We start from the raw sequence: 17,259 nt of genomic DNA, 5'->3' as shown, positions 1-17,259 counted from the left end.
AAATGTAACTTCGATTTACTGTTTTTTATATATTTATTTTTAATATCAAACTTGGATGAGATTTTACAAGGTTTTGATATTAATGTCGTTTCACTACAGCCTTTATGTAGGGGCATGCAAGAATTGTCCAGTTACTTATATCTCTCGACCCAAGGAGCTCCAACACTGTCCAAGGGCTAAAGAGCAAAGCTGTTATGGTTGTTGGGTTGGAGTCTCTGGTTGGGAATGGCCTTCTTTAGTTCTTGTTATTTCATACTATTTTTCTTCATTCTATATCTATAAGTGTCAGTATACGTTTTACATTTTACATAATTATAGGTCTGGACCATGGATTTTCCATGCAACAAAGTACCTCTTACGGACCGACCTGGGTAAAAACAAACCAACAATCACATGTATTTACAAATTGACGTTTTTAGTAATTTTATCGTCATTTTCAGAATTGTGTGTTTCTTTTATTGTTTTAAAATTCTGTTTGAACTTTTGGATTTTAACAAGATTTCTATTCAAATCAACCACGTTTTTAATTACTCATAGGCCTACACTAATTATAAACCATATGATAAATTCGGTGTAAATTTAGCATGCGGTGGTAATTTATCAGAAATAGTTTTACTTTGAAATGAGGTAATTTTTAGTGAAAGAAAATAAATTTCTGATATATTGAGTTGACCTGATCTTGTAAAAATTGCCCTCCAACAGTTTACGGTAATACTCGTTTGTTATATAAAATACACGTGTTGTAATGCTGTCTCAGTTGCTCTATGTATACTGCGCCTAAAAAGTATCCTTTATAATCACAATTTCAAAACTGAACAATATTAATATAAAATTGGATTGGTTCAGCCCATATTTAAACAATAATATTGGGCGTAAAGCATCCAATTTTATCATTATTATGTGTTGGATCCAACATTTTCACACACTTGGATCCATCAAAACATAATGGGGTAAATTTGTTTTTTTTTAAATCTAATCCTGCACATTATGACACGACATTGAATCCAATGTGACCTCCAGAAGTAAAGTTACAAGCAATTGAATAGATGAAGGTCCAGTTTTAAAAGTGACAAACTGGCCTATATACATGATATACAAAAAGATTCCAACAAGCGCAACAAATAGACAACGCAGTTTCTTCAGCTTTACTTTAAGCAGTTTTTATTTCAGTTTTTACTTCTCTGTAGGCCTACTTTTCATAACTTTCATTTTATTTGTCAGTTCTTTTTTTCAATTTTCTTTTGTTCCTTTTATTTTGAATTAAAGGCACGCATACATTATAGCCTTCGCCACTCTCAAACCAGATGTCTAATCCGTGAAGTTTTGAATAGGCCAGTGTGTCACTTTTAAAACTGGACCTGCGTCTAATCAAATACTTGTAACTTTACTTCTTGAAGTCACATTGGATTCAATGGGATGTCATAATGTGCCATATTAGAAAATATTGTTTAGTTTTAAAATTAGGAATTTTCTTCAAGTTGTAAGTATACTTTTTGGCGCAAGACCCATTCAGTGATCCAAGCGCAAGTGTAAAAAAATAAATATTGTTTTTTAAAAATTGTTTATAAATTGCTTAAAATTAAAGGATAAGTCATTCAAATTGTCATTTTGGTTAATTTGGTATTTTAGAAAATGAAACATTTGGCAAAAAACTACACGGCTTTCAGCTGAACCACTAGCAGGCTATGTTAGAACATCTATGATAAATGACAAATTGATAATTTTACGATCGTCCGGATGAGCAAATCACTGAATGGGCCTTTAAGGGGGTACTACACCACTCAATAAATTAGTGACTATTTTTGCATTTTTCTCAAAAAAATAATAACACACTGGTAACAAAAGTTATTATTATTGGGGCAAGGAATCCAATTACTACACTGAAATTTCAGTGACCCAAGACAAGCGGTTCGATACTTGTGATAGAAAATGAGGGTACCGCTAGGATGTACCTCATTTCCTATCATATTTACTGAACTGCTTGTCTTGGTTCACTGAAATTTCAGTGTAGTAATTGGATTCCTTGCCCCAATAATATACATAACTTTTGTTACCAGTGTGTTATTATTTTTGAGAAAAATACAAAAATAGTAATAAATTTACCACTAGGGGTGTAGTACCCCCTTAAGGTTGCCGTATAAAGTAACTTTCTCAGACCTCATAATTTTAATCTAAACTTTTGTTAGTTGCAGAGTGTCTTCTCGACTTAATTATTTTTAAACATCTTGTAATTTTACATGCATAATTATACCGGTACAATAAGCTAGAGTTGATTAATATTTTGCTCTTTTGAAAGAAACTTTTTCCATACGAATCGTAAACAGGCATTTGTTCAATTAATAAAAGAGGTATATTTTGTAAATTTTTATCTTTTTGAAATTTTTAATGTATAGGCCTATATTAATGTTATGAGAATCGATGTGAAATTATTATTGTGGCTTATTATTGAATCCTATCCTCAACAAATGACAGGGTTTTTAGACCAATTTTGATATAGGCCTATCTCTTCAACATTCATGACATTGTGCATTATATTGTGATCACATATTGTGGGAATAAAACGTTCTGAAAATAATCAATTATACTCGTATAGTAATGTCTTGACAGTGATGAAGACAATTTATAAGCGCATGCATGTAAGGCGGTTCAAAGACGGATCTACACGACCTAGCGGTGTTTGTACCAAAATATTGAGACAAATAAAGCTGCTGAATAAGAGGAATGGGGTATGGGTTTATGAGATCCCAAGTCTTGATATAAGGGATGCCATTTTTTCCCCATGTGCATGAATTGTTCTTGCGCTTTTATGTTACGTATCACCCGTAATTATTTCGCCATCTGGATAGCACTTACAGTAAAACGGGTACACATTGAATAAGAACATTTTCAGACGCAGAACCTGGTTAATCTATCCATATTCTACCCCTCCTTATAAACCGATGAGTATCGAATTCATGATGTATTTTTACCCTTTTTATGTCTTGCATGATTGCATCTGAATCTTACAGACCGATGCAAACATTCCGTAGAAAATTAAGTGATCTGAAAGACGTCAGAATAATAATGTTCAATATCTTTAACTGCCTAATATCGCATTTAAATAATGTCATGCTCTATTTCAGCATCGGTCGTTCTTGCTCACCTCGTACGGGAGTATCATTTATTGGTATCCTCTTAGGGCCTACTCAAGGAGGAAGCTCACATAAGATATTCTCTGCCCTCGGCGCCCCAGCCCAGTGGAGTCTTTGAAAGATTCACCTGATGCGTCTTTCTCCAGTCCTGGAACCTCTTCCAGACCATGAGGACCTTAATTCTCTTGGATTTTGACCTGCAGATAAAGGATATGTTAAAAGGGTCCCGCATTGCTCCTTGTCCATGGGCCACGAGGAACGGTGTAATACTATTTAAAAAAAAGTTACTGTTTAGGCCTATACCTTTCTCGAGTCGAAATTTAGATATTGTTTTTTTATTGTGTTTCTAAATGTAATATTATGTCAAATTAGTGTTACAATATACTTAGATTTAATGTATATAGCCACATAGTGCCAGTATATAGTTGTTCAAATTCCAAATACAAAAGCAACTAATTTTATTGAGAGCGTTTCTTTGGTATATGCTTGTAGACGGGGTTTTACGGTATAAAGTATACAATGTATAATGTCATTACCATGATACGCAAAGGAAATGATGCAAGGAATCCAACGAGCATAAGAGATTCCTGCAAAAATGAACAGTTTTTAAGAAAATCTTAAAATATGATTTTACTTTCCTGACTCTCCAGGAAGGTACAGATTATAGTCTCTCATTTTGATGGACGGTTTTGAGTGGCATGATTATACCGAACTATTTACCCGAGAGAATAAAAACCAAAGCAGGGAATTCCCCTTCCATGTAATCAATGGACTTAGAAAAGCTTAATTTGAAGTAAATAGACCATTAATTGCTTACAGCAAATTACCCGTGGTCATGGTGGTTAACGCATAATATAATAATCAACGACAAACGTCATTGCCCTTTAAAATATTATTTTAAAGGGCAATGACGTTTGTCGATGAAATGCCAATGTGATCAAAGTAAACTGAGCTCAAAAAGAAACTTATAATTTTTCACAAGGTCATATCTTGAAATCCTGTCCATCAAATTCAACCAAAATTACACACAGGTTTACTTCAATACTCTACTCTTAACACATGTCAGTAACCAAGCAGTTATCCAACTGACACAACAGCAAAATGCACTGACATGGAACAGCTTCCTGGACCAAATTCACAGCCCAGCCCTCTTTCATGAAAAAAAGTGTATGAAAAGCAGAAAGCAGCACCGTTTTATCACCTGTGCATGGATCTTGTGTGTATTCTCACAGATTTTTTGTGCTGGGTGCCGAATGTTGGGCTGTGAAAGTGGAGGAAGTCCAGGAAGCTGCCCCATGACAGTGCATTTTACTGTTGTGTCAGTTGGACAACTGCTTGGTTACTGACATGTGTTTTGAGTAGAGTATTAAAGTAATCCTGTGTGTAATTTTGGTTCATTTTCATTGACACTATTTTAAGATATGACCTTGTGATTCACAAGTTGTAAAAAATTACAAGTTTCTTTTTGAGCCCAGTTTACAAACTTAATGATACTGACCGGTTGTATATACTCGTCATAGCTTGCAATAAGCAATTAAAATTAACTCAAATTCTTCTGAAAGCTTAAATATAACTTGACTAAAAACAGGAATAAATTTTGATCACCATGATCACGGTAAAAATCGGTTTAATCTCTAACCATTGGTTACAAAACGATTCTCTACTATTTCAATGTGATATCATCCGTAAAGATGATACACATATAAATTAATTCTCAGAACAGTACATCTGTATTACTTTGACGTCAAGTAGTCTTAGCATTTCCACAAAATATTGCCGTTTTTTAATTCAAACAATACATGATGGCAAAAGGGTCGACTATATGGCCAATTCCAGCGAAAGCGGGACAAAATTCTCTCTATGTTAACTTTCCACTTTAAAATGTCATTAATAAAGGAAATCACGTTATTGATGGAGCATATCATGTCACGTCCAATGTGCTCTCTTTGAGCATATAGGCCTTTACTAGCAAGTCATACCAGGGGACAAGTCATGATGAATTGGCGTTACCCACGAATTCAAAGATAAAGCACCATATATGTCATTGAATGTCCTTCAATCAAAATGAAATTATTACCGTTAGAAAGACGTTTGCATGATCTCTCATCATATGTAAAACGATTGAATTCCACCGAAGTTTGTGGACTCTAGAGGCCATTAACCCTTACTGAACTAGATCTCACTGAATCTCACTATGAAAATCGCTGCTCGTGCACGCATTGCACGTGACTTGATGACGCAATCAGCCTAAGTCATATATGCCCAGGGAATCGTTGGCCGGGCCAACGTCACCTGTGACGTGTGGCTACATGCTGGGGATCTTCTGCGTGGCATGCGAGGGGTCCGAGGTTCGAATCCCGGGGGTGCAAAGTGACTTCTTTCTTCATCTTCTCTCCTTTATCGTTTCTTCTTTCCCTTCAGATAGCAAAAATCCCTTGTGTTCAGTTAGGGTTATGTCAATTTGGCTAATAATTTTGTTACCCGCGTATCAAAAATAAAATGATCGTTCTGAAAAATGTTAAGTGAATATGCCATAAATGACTATATCATGAAACGAAGTTTCGTTCTATAATTCTGAGGTCCAAGTGATTATTTTATGCAAATACGTTGTACCCATAAAATTCCATAAAATCAAATTTGACGTTACCCACGTATCAACTGTTACCCACGAGTCCAGCAAATATAATTGCCATAACTTAAATTAACATTTAATGACTTTGGACCCTGAATTTAGTTTGACAAGCGCTTAAAATTGTAAATCGTAAAAACACGTTCACCGCTTTAAAAAAGAATCTACGACGGTTTAAACTTTTGATACCCACGAATCCCGAATAGATGCTTACCTTGAAAAACAAGGAGATTGTTTATTTTAAGTTTAAATCAGCACATATTCAAGCCATGGGTATGCTATAATTTTTACAGTACTTACAGTTTATGCACCTAAGAAACGCAAACCCCAAACGGTACTTTAGTACTTATAGCTTTACCCACGAATTCGGCGTTACCCACGAATCCAAGGATTTACTAGTAAATTATATGTTTCTTATGCATCTTAACATTTTGAAAACATGCGAAATAGGTTCCAAAACAGTCCTGTTTAATAGCGTCCTCTTGAAGGTATACTGAAGCTGTATCATGAAGTTTTGATTGATTATCCTAAATTACCATTTTTGGGTAAATGCAATTGATTAGAGAAACGGGAATCATTGAAACACAATGGAGGAATAACCGCATGATGGTTTCCAACCTTCTGTAATATTTTCTATTTTGCCGCTTACCAATACATACCTTCAAATATGTGTTACCCACGAACATTTTGGTTACCCACGAATCCCTACTTAAATTATAGTTAACAATGTATTGATAGTGTTTTAGTTCATAGGAACTGTCAAACACGAGTTAAAGGGCAGGTCTATAGCAAAAACAAGACAGTTTATTTCTATTCGAAGAGAATAATTATTACATTACAAGTTGACACTTGTTGCCATTTTTTTTGTGCGTATTTCTCCTGAAAAAGGAGAAATTGTGTGGGTAAAGTTCAGCCTCGTACGTGTTCTTCCCCCGTTTGAAGCGTACGTGTTCTCCCCCGTTTGACTGATGACGTAGGTAATGAAGCGGACACTTTATCGTGCTCTCATCATACAATCACAATCACTTTGACAAGTTTGACATTAGCAACAATGAGTTGTACTATCACTTACCATAACAATGCTGCATAACAATATGCACGCTATTGTTCTCTTTCGGGAACAAAGCCCACACAGTAATTGTTACTATGCGTTTGCTTTGTAATATTTCATCCAACTGAAACTATAGCATTGCAATATACAGGGAAATCAGATACATGAGTTTGTGGACTAACACGGTTTATATGCTAGTCTCAGATGAAATTCTAAGCTCAAATTATGTATTTATTTTTTAGGTCTAATATTTCTCATGATATTGATATACATATGAATTGTAATATCACAATTGTCTAATATATAAAAAAGAAGCGGCTGATTTTATCCATATGTTTAAAAACCATGAAATTTGTTGTAATACTTAATTTGGACTTTTTTTTCTGTGAACAGCAACAGTATACGTTCTGTCTATTGAGAGCGTTTATAGTCCCTTTTCTCACAGCGGGCACATCTCATTTCATGACGTCACCGGTTTTCTAGGCTAAATCTGTCTCGTTCGAAGGAACTCACCGCTTAAGTTGGTTTTTGCGGAATATCAATTTTAAACGTCTTATTTTCTCAAAAAAGGAGTCATTTTCATTGTCCTCATAATATTAGCTTGCCAATGATATGATGTTGTTTTTGCTATAGACCTGCCCTTTAATAGAATATTGCTGCATGAAAATATGGAATGATTTTACTAAAATAATAATATAAAACTGTTTGCTCTGTCTATTTGAATTTGGCAACTTCATTATTCTCAAAATTTTTATACCCAAAATGCTATAATGATGAATTCTAAATATTCCATGTAGTTTGTATTTTGATTGCTATTTTTCAGACGCTGTTACCCACGAATCCATCCGAGATCCTCATCCTGCGACGAGATACAAAATCTAACTTTATATTTCTATGAAGCATTTGTTCTAATCTTTCGAAATAATACAGTAATGTTAAATGACAGCCACTTTGGAAAGAGTTCGAAGAATTGACACAATCTTAACTGTACACCTGGTTCTTTCTTAAAATTTGTAATAAACAAAATATTTCTTTGTAGATATATGTAATAAAATTCTATTTTACGTTCAAAATCTTCACCGATTTCTAGTGTATATGAGTCACACATAAAATTTGGAAAGATATTAAAGAAAGTGAAATTTTATGGCGTACAACAGGTGAATAAGGCTTGAATTCGTGGGTAACATGCATATGCGCATTTAACACTTTATTTGGTCTAGCAAGAAAAGTTATTTTTCAATCCAATGGCACTTCCACCTGATGATTCACTAGATATGATCGTCTCATTTGATAAGTCTAGAATTGAAAAGGAAAACATTTTTAAAATGGCCCCCAGAGAGAATTTTGTCCCGCTTTGGCTGGAATTGACCATATACTCATTTAAATAATCAACCCAGTCTTCGCAAATGCAAACAATGTAAAGAGTAGGGCTTACTTCCACCATTAAATTCTTTTGCGAAAATCAAGTGCATGGCGATACAATGCATATGTATCCAAACAAAGTAGGATGTGAGGTACACCATTTAAGAAAGAAAGCTGTGTAATAACTTTCTCCACGCGACTTCTCTGTTGACAACAGGCGACAAGTTTCAAATTTTGTTTTAAAAATTCAAAAACTAAAGAAATGTAAATTATAATGACCATTATGTGGAATCTGGAATCAGCAGGAAAAATGCATTAAAATGAGCACAAACAAGCCTAGTATTGGTATAGTGGTTCTTACGATAGCTCTTTGATATTTTGAGAAAATATCTCATAACTTAGGACTTTTTATGTTGAAGCCTATGCTAGCACACAGATCATTTAAGACAAAAGGGGGCGTTTTACATGAAACTATAAGTATAATATCTCTACACTTTTAGAAATTTAGTGAAATTAGCTCCAAGTATTTGAACTTCAACTTCATCAATACTGCTGTTTTCTCCATTTTTTTGCCAAATTCTTCCATTTCAAAAATACCCAATGACACCTTTTAATGACACACCATTCACACTCTGCATGGCTGGGATCACTGAATGGCCCTTTAAATAAAATATTCTCCAAATTTTGCAGGTATGTACTAGTTTATTTTCATCTTCAAATAAATTGTTGTCTATGCAATATTTACATAATCATAGGAAATAAAACCTTATACCCAATAGTGTAATGTAAAGTGTAATCTTGTGAAAATATATATTAATATAAAAGTGAATTCTATACTTTCTTTATACAACAATATGCTTCACACCATGGAAGCTTTTTAGCTTACAAATTATGTCCATTGTATATAGGATACACAAGTTCTCCTATTAATGCTTTTTGAAATAAAAGAAATAAATTATGAAATGTAAAACTTTAAAAAGGTATGTGTAGCCTTAATGATATGTTTTACACATCTGGACTAAGTTAAAGCATCCAGTGGCATAGCGTCATAAGGGCACAGGGGCCCCCCCCCCCCCCCATTGCAAAATTTAGAAATTCCCATAGGAAAATTGCCAAAATAACGGCTTGTGCCAACCCTCCCCCCATCAAACCCAGTGCCCCCTATCATGGTCATCCCCCCAATATGATGACCCACGCTATGCCACTGAAAGCATCACACATCATTGCATTCACTCAAAATGGTTCATTATGTAAATAAAAAATGAGGGTATTTTAAAAGCGCTTGGACCTGAGTCAACTTTCCTTAACAAACACATGAGTAGGCCTAGACTACTGTATTGTGTTTGAGAGTTGACTCCGACGCAACTTTTTAAAATGGCCTCTTTTTTACATAATGAACTATGTGACCCAGATGTGTAAAACAAATAAGGCTACACATAACTTTTTACATTTTTGTAAAATATTTTTTGATTTGTTTCAAAAAGCATCGGGAGAAACTGATAAGCTGTGAATCCTATATTTGACATTTTATTATACAACAATTTTAGTACTGCTGTTAAAGTGTGCACGAAGGCCCAGAACTTTAATAGCTGCCCTATTATTCATATGACAATTTCTGCATTCTATTCTATCTACCATGTTTATTAGAGAGAATATATAATAATAATAATAATAAACAGACACTTAATATAGCGCATTATTACGAAGAGCCTCAATGCGCTTTACAACAAAATATACAAGCATTAAAACATTAAAATATGGTACAGTGTACACTATAAAAATATGTTACATGGCAGCTATTTCAGATTAGGCCTTCTTGCACTAACTAACCCTTTAAGTAGGAAACTTTCTCAAGCTCTGATTTTACCAAGTATAATTTCATTTACACTGACAATCATCACAACCTTACATACTATAGTACCTGAAAATAATCATAAAAAAAACTTGTAACACTATTTTGGCAAACGTCAAAGTTTTGTTAACCTTACATTAAAGGGGCATTTTGTGATCTAGAGCCTCGTCCCACTGCTTTTCAAAACAAAACAAAAGTTGAGATTTTTATACCACTGGAAACCTCTGGCTACATAATGTTTATGTACAAAAAAATTTCTTGCCGATTAATTTGTTTAGTGAAAAAATCTTCAACTTTGTATTACGTACACTAAAGCTACATCACAGTGGCCTATGGAGCAGTGTAATACACATAATCATGCATAACTCGCAAATGCAAAATCGGAATCAACTGAAATTTTAGGAATAAGTTTTTTGGCGGATATCTATTAAAAGTGTCATAAACAGAGGATGCTTGGGTCACAAAATACTCTTTTAAGGGATGTTGCATTCTCAAAAATGCAGGAATTAAAAGATAAAATTAAAAAAATTATTCAAGCAAGATATAGAAAAGTGTGCATATTTGGAAAGGGAATTAGTCACTGAATCTAATTATAAACACATATTTAGTGCAAAACAGCAATTGTTGAGAAATCACTGCATTCCAGGAATGTTTTTTTCTCTCTTTTTATTTTTTATTTTTCTCCCTTTTTATTAAAGTTTGTATTTGTGTGATTTTGTACAAAACCAAAATCTGTGTTTATATTTAAATTCCTTGACTATTAATGTCCATTTAAAAAATGTATACTTTTCTTGCATGAATTATTAAGATGTCATAGCACTTTTAATTAATGCATTTCTGAGCGTACAAAGCCTTTATAATAGATATATCATCATTTTGGCCAGGAATGTTTTTATTATGTGCCCTGATATAAATTAGTTGAATAGGTGACTCTTGCATTGAATTTTTATACATACATCATGCTCGTACAACAGCACAACAAGTAGACATCAAGAAGGATATAAGCATCCAGAGAAGAGCAGCCACGTTTTCCACAAACATCTACAAGAGGGACAGCAGCGTCACCAGTATGTTTATCACTCTGGAGTGTGACACACTCCAAGAATGGCAAAGAAAAGCTCACTTATCAGCCATCAGCACCCTCAAATGAAGCCCAACCCCTCAACAATCACCCTTTTTTTTAAATCCAGAATACCGTCAAACCTCGTCTACAAGCATATATAGTGTTTTGATGAAAGCTAAATTAATACGGAACAGCTGTAAATATACCCGGTAAAATATGCCAATACAATAGATTGGTCCTTCAATAGTACTTGTTTGTATATTATGCTTTTGTCTGTAATTTATTTACTTTCATTAAAAGCACTCAATTATAAGCTTGTAGATGAGGTTTTACAGTACTTGCTCACATTGAAACAATCCATATTAATCCAGAAAACGTATATCTCTGGTCTAAAAGTACTCATTGCTTAATGATGGGGTTACATATTATAGTGTGACTGTATTCATGTCATTATGTGCATAGAAATATATATTATACAAGCTACATACTATAAACAAGTCTACTTCCTAATTGATCCTACAACAATTAACATACAAGAAAACCAAATATAGGTCAAGTCAAAATAACCCAGAAATGGGTTAATTGGTCTGAATGGGATATTCCAGTTGAAATCCATACACCCCCTGGAAGACATGATGCAAATCTTCCACACAGTGAGTGTGAAGTTCAAATGGGTTACCTAAGTGGGTAACTCCATTTGAAATCTAACCCCCTCAACCGTGTAGGAGATCATGTCTTCCATAAAGGGGTGTATGGATTTTGAAAGGAATAGCCAAATAACAAGGGAAAATGCATGCTAAATCATCATGAAATTACATATTTCAATGAAAAATAGAGCCCTGAGTTATCAATACTTGAGATATTATCATGTTTTCAGTAAAGAGATTCATTTTGTAGGATTGTTGAGATCATAAACTAATACTTTTCCTACCCAAATCCATGGAAATACTACTCATGAATCTGAGCTTTCGCCATCTTGGCTGATGGCTTGATCACAGATGAACTGGTCCACTGCTTTCCCGCGAGACTTGCAGTGGCGTAGCTGGGAATTTTTCCAGGGGGGGCAAGCCTGTATGGGGCGGGGGCCCAAATCCACCAAACAAAATTTTGCCGCCCCTTCCTCAAAAAGGTTGACCCAATTTATTTTTCAGTTGTTTGAAAAAGTGAAGAGCAAAAAAAAATTACCCGGAAGTGATGTTGATTTAGCAGCAGACTCAAATGCTTTCACAAGGAGAGTCAGGGAGGCCATCCAAATCAGAAAGAAACACAAGAACTCTCTCAACCGTGACGAGGGTGCACACTTTCTAGATCATGTATATGACCTACTGCTAAAATCAACATCACTTCCGGGTAAAGAGGATGCGTCGTTAGCATTCAAGTCTCGAGGGAAAAGCAGTGGACCAGTTCATCTGTGATCAAGCTATCAGCCAAGATGGCGAAAGCTCAGATTCGTGAGTAGTATTTCCTTGGATTTGGCTAACAAAAGTATTAGTTTATTATCATGTCTTTAGGCTTACAGCATTCTTGCTAGTGACATAGAAATGCATGTCATGGGTGAATTGCAAGACCATCGTATTGCATATTTGCATTGTAGAGTTTTCTTAGAATATTAAAAAATTTCATTTTTTATTGCAATTGTTGCAAATAAAGTTCATGATATTACATAAAATAGTTATTATTAAATTTAGATGTCATAAGTGTGTATTTTTTTGCTGATATTGAAAGATCATCAGAAGTGGCATGTTTATTAATCATGCGCTCGAATGACAGATGATCTTGCACTCAACAAACATACAATGGTCTTGAATTCAACAGTTATTTTTATTGCGTGCAAGACCATCCAAAGTGTCACTTAAGATGGTCTTCCATGCACCAGCGAAAATAAAAGGCACTTGCAATATCTTACGACTTGTACAAACTAGCATTTTACAAAATATTTGCAGTCCCACATAACAATAAACAGGTGTGACATCAACATGAAACCCATAGACCTGCGATTGTTTTCTGGACACCTTGATCCCACTGGTGCTAATTCATATAGCTTGTAGAAAAATAGTATCTTGATTAGGCACCAGAACCAAATTTTTTGATCGTTGGATCGACCATCAATCCCGCTTCGATGTTTGTTATTATAAAATTAATGGTAAATTTGTATTGGTCATTATCATTACATGAAAAGAGTTTTAAGTTATCATAATTAACAACAGTCAATTCATTGATTTCATAAATGATAATGATTGACCAATCATTGGGGGTTGATTGAAAGATTGAACTAATTTGGTTCTCTACAAGCTGCATCAAAATGATTGGTACCCATCAGTTTCCAGCCATTATGGACAATACTGCAGCATAAGAGCTACCTTATTTATGGATGAATGTTATATACAACTATAAAATCCTGGGCATTTCAAGAGGATCTAATGTTGCCCCCCCCCAAAAAAAAACCCATATATATATTGGCTATGCCACTGGGAGGGGGCACTACTTAGAGAGTGAATACAATATTATAACACCATGTACACTAAAAATAAAATAACAATACCGATACAAAAATAGCACTTAGCGGCAGATTGTGTATAATATATTTTTCCTGAACCATAATTATAACTTATTTGCACTCCTGTGTATTTCAAATACTATGTACTTACCCAACAATTTCACTAAAACTGACTAATGTATATTAATTATACACTTTTCAGTTTACACAAATTCATTTTACTGTTCTATAAAAGTGTTGCTATCCCCACCCCAACTTTGATACAAAAACAAAATTCCAATCAGGAATTGGGCTATCCCAGTTGAAATCCATACACCCCCTATAACAGATATGACTTCAATCTTCCACCCAGGGAGTGCACATTTGAAATTGTAATTGTCAGAAACTTTGTAAGTGCATAAAAATTCCAAAGCACTTGCAACCTTATTGCATTGCATTATTATAATATCTTAAATTAGGCCTAAAAAATGTTTGATTGGTGTCACCCAATATTAATATGCAGGGATCTCAAATAAATTATCCAAGCCTAAGAAATTATGATTTAAATGACTTTCATGAGGGATCATATTGTATCTTAATAAAATATAAACTATACACACATTGCAAAAATAATAGCACATTGAAAAAATACAGAGAACGGCAAACTATGGATAACATAAAATACAAAAAAAATACAAGCAGTTACATTTCAGGGTTCAGTTCAGCCTACCATAGACATCTAAGCACAGAATATATTCTTTCCCTGTAGTACGCCCAGGAAGAAAAAAATTATCATTGACCAGGATTTGAGCATGAAACCCTTGGGTATCTAGACCAGCGCTCATACCAGCTGAGCTATCAAGGAAACCAATGGCATCAAAGTGTTTTAGTCTGCAGGCCCAAGGTTCCAAACACAGAATTAGAGAAGGAGAACCGGGACTCCTTATACCGCCACATACAATCGCGCCGTCAGCTATGGGGAGAAAATTGGGGGTATTCGGGTCCTTGCCAATGGTGCGCGAAGACGAACAAAACAATTCTGCGTCTCATCTGAAGCGTCTTGGTACTCACGTGCAGGTCGCATCAAGTGCGTCTCTTAAATGCGCCTTTCATCCATGTTGCGTTTGCACGCAACGAATGCCTCGGGTGCATTCCGAGGGAAACCGAATACCCCCAATTTTTGCTCCATGCCTGTATCAAGATGGCGGTCGAGTCCTGGTTCTCTGGTTTTAATTCTGTGGTTCCAAATCATATTTTTCCCGCTTCATTTATAATATTTTACCCGCTTCATTTATAATATTTTACCAATTGTAGGGAATTAATTAGAGCTCCAGGTTCAAGTCCCGGTCCAGGATGAAATATATTTTCTTGGCCTTCTAAAGGGAAAGAATAAATTATGTGTATATCATTAACTTTAAGTACTACATACTTAGCCACTAAAAAGATACATACCTTGAAAAAATAATAAAATTGATATAACTAAATTAATACAAAGAGTCTTGTAATTTGATTTGTCAATTAATATTGAGAGTTTAGATATTTTTGGCATAAGCTGTAAATATAGACCCTGCACTCCCCACAAGTGCATTTTTTAAACTGATGTTTCCCCCTTGGAAATTTTGTTCGGTACCCCAGTTGGATTTATGCATACAATATGCCAGACACTACAAATACATATTTCAATAAAATATATGGACCTAACCCGGTGGGTTCAGTCTTCACTGACGATGGGTACGCATGACGATTCCAATTAGGGGTACTTTTCAAGAAATATCCGCAGAATTTGTCCAAATTAGGGGTGTTTTGGAGCAAAATTGTCTGTGAAACGAAAAAAAGAGTGTATTTCTAGGACTTTCGTCCACGTTTTTTTAATTTTTTCTGTCTGATTTTTAGTAGTTCCACACAAACTTTGGGTAATTTCCTCATTTCCCTGGGTAAAATTCAACATCCTTGAAATGGTAAAAATAGAGGTATTTTTCGCAAAAAATGTCCTTGATTCCCCTGTGATAAGGGGGTGAAATGAAAATACGTCCTCAAAATGATAAAATAGGGGGGTTAATTTTCCTTGATTTCGCGTAAAATTGCTGCAAATATCCTCAATTCCCAGTGAAATAGGGGGTCTTTTCAAATCATGGAACAGTCATAGGTGCTACCTTTAAATACAAACTGAACCCACCAGGGGACCTAACAGTTATATTTTGTTGGATAACAATATTAATAATACTACCCAGTAAATTGTGCGATAATATTGCTCCATTCAATATAACAATTAACTTCTGTATCTTTTAAAATTAGGTTATTGCAGTTGAAATCCATACACCCCTATGGAAGACATGACCTTAATTTACCATACAGGGGGGTGAAGATTTCAAATGGATTCACCCATTCAGTTAACCCCATTTGAAAATCACACTCCCTATATAGATATGATCATGTCTTAATTCTACAGGGGGCGTATGGATTTCAACTGGAAAAGTCCATTGATTCACACATTCAAAACATCTTGCATGATTGCAACTCAGTAATACTACGCTACATAATTCTTATACATCATTTTCTTTGTGCTAAAAAAATAAACTCTTTTGTATTATTAAAACATTTCTTTCTCTTTGAAAAGTAACTATTTCAGTCTTTCTGATGCTGATGTTACCTTTGGCAACTTGGTGATATCAGCATACACATATACATATGATACATATACATACATACAAAGTGGAGACTTTGCAAAAAAGTACATCACACTCTGTTGAGTTTGGCAAATGTAAAGTCAGCATGCCATGTACAGTGGTGTAGCCAGAGAGGGGGGGTCCCCCAGAACCGACCTGATGGTGTAAGATGTTATTCTCTTGATGGCATAGGTGTTTAAAACCAAACATACTTCAATTGCCTTATTTTTTCCAGGTAGAGTAGTTCTGGGAGTGTGTCAGTGAGACGGCTTGGAAAATTTTATAGGACACCTTTTCAAATGGTGTTGACATCTTTAGGCCGTTGTATATTTGAAATTTTTTGAGCCCTACATGTATGTCATGTGACACAATCTGTTCACTCCAATGGTGGCAATTTTGACATCTGAGTTATCATCGCAATATCTTTGTCCATTAGAAATAGGTGGCCGAATTAACAGCATCATCTCCCCTCATCAAAATGCAGATTTTGGTATCCAATGCCCATAGGATAGTACATACACTTCCGGTGTGGTTATCACAATCAGTATTTTTTGTTTACACCATTTAAACGAAAAATATCTCTGGCCTTAAATTTTACTGAGATAATGAGAAATATATGAACTTTCTTCTGATACTCAATTTTGATGAAGAAAAATGGGGGATGAGGCTGTCGATCGGGCCAATGACCTTTGGGGTTTTGTTTGTTTTATTTCTTCTTTAACCTGGGACACTCAATCAGTTGAAAACACATTTAATCATCTGTTCTTCCTTGAGGCTCAGGTATGGGCCTTTCATGTATGGCAGAAAACACCATGCGTTACAATTAAAACATATTTAAAAATATCAATTTTTGAATTGTTATTTTAGAATGTACTCCTTATTTTATATTCAATTTCAAAATTTATAACATTGGCCTGGGTGTATCAGATCATGTCACATGTTTGTTTAAAAGGTCAATCCGTGTGGAGACATGCTTGGGTCCTGATGGGACCAGGCTCAAACAAAATGCTCAAGCCAGGCTAAAAAGCC

The sequence above is a fragment of the Amphiura filiformis genome, chromosome 15, assembly GCF_039555335.1.
Source record: "Amphiura filiformis chromosome 15, Afil_fr2py, whole genome shotgun sequence".
Classification (NCBI taxonomy): Eukaryota; Metazoa; Echinodermata; class Ophiuroidea; order Amphilepidida; family Amphiuridae; genus Amphiura; species Amphiura filiformis.
Note: the sequence above shows the minus strand (reverse complement) of the source record.